The sequence below is a fragment of the Camellia sinensis genome, chromosome 1 (genome assembly GCF_055761805.1).
Source record: "Camellia sinensis isolate YWXY chromosome 1, ASM5576180v1, whole genome shotgun sequence".
In the NCBI taxonomy this organism is placed as follows: Eukaryota; Viridiplantae; Streptophyta; class Magnoliopsida; order Ericales; family Theaceae; genus Camellia; species Camellia sinensis.
Window position 1 is genome coordinate 51101555 of NC_138961.1, and position 5557 is coordinate 51107111.

Sequence of the window (5557 nt, forward strand, 5' to 3'; positions counted from 1 at the left end):
AGTGAGATTCTAAGGATGCATTTGTTGTGAAGACTGCTAGTTTGACGACCATCATCCAATGTCAGGGTAAGAGATGCCTAGGAATGTTCGGGAATCAAATATTCCCATGCTAGTCTAGATACATTCAAAAATGTCACAAAAAAAGGGTTCGCTGTCACTGTGATATTTAGTTTGACTATATACAACAAAGAAAGAAAACAATTAAAGAATAAACTTTCAAAACAATATATCCTAAAACAAAATTATTTAATTTGGGGTTGAATGGGTAATGCCTCCTTTAGTTGCGACTCTTTTGCCTTGTTGAAGGAGTGGTCACCCTAGGCAGCGAAAGAAGAAACTTTGGGAGGCTATGCCCTTGTACACCATGTGGTGTATTTGATAATGTATCTGCACCAGCTACAGCTACAGCAGCAGCTCAGTCTATATCTGCAGAATAAGAGCTGCAGTTGAAGCCAAAAGAGTTGCAGTTGAGTTGTAGTTAAAGCCACAAAGCTGAGCTCATTTCTGCAGCAGAGTTATACAATAGAAGCTGCACAAATCTGTTACGAATCAGTTAGAGCTATTAGTGCACATGTTACATATAGTGATATGTTAGTTAGAAAGTTGTTATGTTAACTGTACCTTAGTTAACTGGTTACTAGAGTTACAATTGGTTTGTTGTGTATAAATATACCTGTGCTGAAGATATGTTGTATAATGAAATATAAAATTCATATTCTCTTTATGGTATCAAAGCCACATAGCTCTTGCGAGCATTAAAAGCTTCCTCTTCAATCTATCAACGGTGAATCTTCATCAAGAATCTGTAATGGCCGATCTTCCAGCAAGATCAACAACAATGGCAGTATCTTCATCTGGTATAACTACCAGTTCTTCTTTACCTCCTAATCTCACTCTGCTCATTTCCAATCTGAAGTCATTTGTTCCAATAAAACTTGAGTCTACAAATTATCTGATATGGAGAAGTCAATTCCAACATATCTTACGAGCTACAAATCTACTTGGATTTGTTGATGGCTCAAAGACCTGTCCTTCTTCCACAGTTCTTGATGAAAGTTGTAATGCTGTAGTAAATCCAGAATACACAGACTGGATCACTATTGATGCGCATTTACTCAGTTGTCTTACTGCTACACTATCTTCATCCATATATACCTCTGTTTTTCATTGTATCACTAGTCATGAAGTGTGGACTACATTAGCTGCACAATTCACCTCCTTGTCTAGGTCACATGTCCATCAATTGAAGACTAAGCTTAGTCATCTTACCAAGAAGAATTCCACAATGGAGGAATATCTCTGTCAAATCAAGACTATTGCTGATCAATTAAGTCTTGTTGGCTCACCAATTCATGATGAAGATCTGGTTTTACTTACTCTGAATGGATTACCTGATGAATACAATGCCTTTAAAACATCCATCCGTACCAGATCTGAACCTATCTCTATTACTGCCTTGTCTTCCTTATTATGTTCTGAATCCATTCACATTGAAGGCTTCCTGAAACAAACACATACAGCAGATCTCCCATTTGCTTATGCTGCTAATAGAACTTATTCTAGAGGGAATTCTAGAGGTTACACTAGAGATGGTTCTAAAAGTAACAACTCAGGAAATTCAAGCAGATTTTATCAAAATACTTACAGAGGTGGAGGACAAGGTAACACCTATAGAGGTGGAGGACAAGGCAGAGGTGGAGGACAAGGCAGAGGTGGAGGCAGATCATTTTTGCATCATTCAGACCAACATGGACTGATTTGTCAAATTTGTGGCAAATCAAACCACTCAGCCATGGATTGCTGGCACAGAATGGATCAAACTTTTCACTCCTCTTCTTTACAAGGAAAAGGATCACAGTCTAAGGCCTATGTTGCCTCTTCTTCTTCAACCACTTCTGCTGCATCTGTCCCAGAATATCAGTCTGCCTATGCTGCATCTGTCCCTGATTCCAATTGGTTCTTAGATTCTGGAGCAACAACTCATTTCACCAATGATCTTAATAATTTCACTCAATTTCAGCCTTATCAAGGTTCTGATCATGTTACTATAGGAGATGGTTCTACTCTGCCCATTCATCACACTGGAAATGGTTTGCTTCCTACACCAAGTGCTTCTTTTCACCTTCATAATTTGCTTCATGTTCCTTCAATTTCTACTAATCTTTTGTTAGTTCATCAATTCATAAAAGATAACAACTGCACCATTACTTTTGATGCTGATTGTTTCATTATACAGGATAAGTTTTCCAAGCAAATTCTTCATAGAGGTCCTCACTCAGCTGGTCTTTACTCTCTCTCAGCTTCATCTGTTGTTCCTGGAACTTCTTCCACCACTTGCTTCAACACTTCCACTGCTTCTACCTGCAACAAGAGCACTTGGCATAGTAGATTAGGTCATCCTTCTAGTAATAAGCTACAAGTGCTTGTATCTCAGAATTTGTTACCTACTAATGTACCTAGTTCTAATGATAATAAGTTGTGCACACATTGCTGTGTTTCTAAGAGTCATAGGTTGCCTTTTCATCTTTCCAATTCCATTATAAATCAGCCATTGGCTCTTATTCATTCTGATGTATGGGGACCCTTTAATGCATCTATTTCCCATTTCAAGTACTATGTTCTTTTTATTGATGATTACAGTAAATTCACTTGGCTATTTCCTTTGACTTACAAAAGTGAGGTCTTTTCTAAATTTGTTGAATTCAAGGTTTTTGTTGAGACTCAATTTACCACTAAGCTTCAAGTCCTTAGAAGTGATAATGGGGAGGAATATGTGGCACATAAATTTCAGCAATTTTTAAAAGATAAGGGCATTGAACATCAACTTAGTTGTCCTCATACTCCTACTCAGAATGGAGTAGCTGAGAGGAAGCATAGGCACTTAATTGAAACTACTATTGCCCTAATGCATCAATTTGCTCTTCCTTTGTCCTATTGGTTTGATGCTCTTGCCACCTCAGTCTTTCTTATTAATAGACTTCCCACTTCCAAACTTAGTAATCTTACCCCTTTTCAAACTTTGTTTCATTATTCACCTGATTACTCCTTTCTCAAAGTTTTTGGTTGTAGGTGTTTTCCTTGGATTAGACCTTACACAAGTCACAAACTTCAGCCTAGGTCTATCCCTTGTGTTTTTATTGGTTATGTTCCCTCTACCAATGGGTATAGATGTCTTGATGTTACTACTAGTCATATTTTTGTTTCTAGGCATGTTATTTTTGATGAATGTACCTTTCCCTTCCAGTCTCGGTCTAGTTCTCCTGCTCAGTCTATTCCTCCTTCACTTTCTCAGCTGCAAACTTTCTTTTGGCCTGCCACTGGCTCAGTCCATTCCTGTTCTATTTCTCCACCTACAGGTTCTTCTCTCCCTGCTGTAAGTCCTGCTCACTCTGCTCCAGTTCTGTCTGGTTCTCATGTGTCTCCCTCTTCTAGTTCTGAACATGTTGAAGTTGCTGGTTCTGTTTCTGCACCAGTTGCAGTTATAGGTTCTGGTTCTGTTCCTGCACCAGCACCAGTTGCGGTTTCTGGTTGTGTTCCACCAATTCCCATTTCTTCAATCTCTATTGATTTACCTTTTTCCTCTTCTACTTCAAATACTCATCCCATGCTCACCAGGTCTAAGTCTCACACTCTCCCTGCTGGCTGCCTTCTCACTACTTCTTTTTCCCTTACTGAACCTGATACTTTTCAAGCTGCTGTTGTATCTCCTGAATGGCAGGCAGCTATGTTAGATGAGTTTCAAGCTTTGCAAAGACAAGGCACTTGGTCTCTTGTGCCTTTACCTCCAGACAAACTTGCTATTGGCTGCAAATGGGTTTATAGACTCAAAAGAAATTCAGATGGATCTATTGCTAGGTATAAGGCTAGGCTTGTCACCAAAGGATTTTTTCAAACTGAGGGCATTGATTATCATGAGACTTTTAGCCCTGTTGCAAAGCAACCTACAGTCAGAGTTCTTCTGTCCTTAGCTCTGCATTTTCAATGGTCTATTAGGCAGCTTGATATATCCAATGCATTTTTGCATGGTGTGTTAGAGGAGGAAGTCTATATGCAACAACCTCAAGGATTCATTGATGCTTCTCATCCTCATTTGGTTTGCAAATTGCATAAGGCTCTTTATGGTCTTAAACAGGCTCCCCGGGCATGGTTTTCTACCTTTTCTTCCTTTTTACTGTCCTGTGGTTTTATCTCTAGTCATTGTGATTCATCCTTGTTTGTCAAGAAGACAGCAGATTCCATTACAATTCTACTCATTTATGTTGATGATATCTTGTTAACTGGCAGTGATTCTTCTTATATAACTGCTTTGGTTAATCAAATGCATGGTGCTTTTGCTATGAAGGAGCTTGGGTTGCTTAATTACTTTCTTGGTATCTCTGTGTCCTCATCTTCTATGGGCTATTTCTTATCTCAGCATAAGTATGCTTCTGAGTTGCTTATGAAAGCTGGTATGGCTGACTGCAAGCCATACTCTTCTTCCATGGCTCTTAAACCTTCTTCTTCTCCTAATGATCATTTACCTTGTTCTAACCCCTCTCTCTACAGAAGTATTGTTGGAGGCCTTCAATATCTCACCATCACCAGACCAAATATTTCTTTTGCAGTCAATTTTGCTTGTCAATTTATGCACCAACCTCTTGTTCAACACTTTGTTATGGTTAAACGGCTTCTCAGATATCTCAAAGGCACTCTTGGCTATGGTCTTCAGTTTAGTCCTGAACCTCTTATCCTCCATGCTTTTTCAGATTCTGATTGGGCTGGAAATTCACTGGATAGACGTTCCACTACTGGTTTCTGCGTTTTTCTTGGTCCAAATTTAGTGTCCTGGTCTGCTAAAAAGCAGCCTACTGTGGCTAGATCATCTGCTGAAGCTGAATACAGAGCATTGGCTCACACTGTTGCTGAGTTAAGCTGGCTTGGCATGCTTCTCTCTGATTTGCATGTTCCTTCTCCTTCTCCTACTTTATGGTGTGATAATATAGCTGTCATATCTCTGTCTTCCAATCTTGTTTTTCATGCCCGAACTAAACATATAGAGGTGGATTATCACTATGTCAGAGAAAGGGTAGCTGCAAAACAACTCTCCATTTGTCATATTCCAACTTCTGATCAGGTGGCAGATATTTTCACAAAACCTCTGTCTATTTCTCGCTTTACGTATTTTCAGTCCAAGCTTATGGTTCTTCCCTCTCCCATTCGCTTGAGGGGGCATGATAATGTATCTGCACCAGCTACAACTACAGCAGCAGGTCAGTCTATATCTGCAGAAGAAGAACTACAGTTGAAGCCAAAAGAGTTGCAGTTGAGCTGCAGTTAAAGCCACAGAGTTGAGCTCATTTTTGCAGCAGAGTTATACAGTAGAAGCTGCACAAATCTGTTACGAATCAGTTAGAGATATTAGTGCACATGTTACATATAGTGATATGTTAGTTAGAAAGTTGTTATGTTGACTATACCTTAGTTAACTGGTTACTAGAGTTACAATTGGTTTGTTGTGTATAAATATACCTGTGCTGAAGATATGTTGTATAATGAAATATAAAATTCATATTCTCTT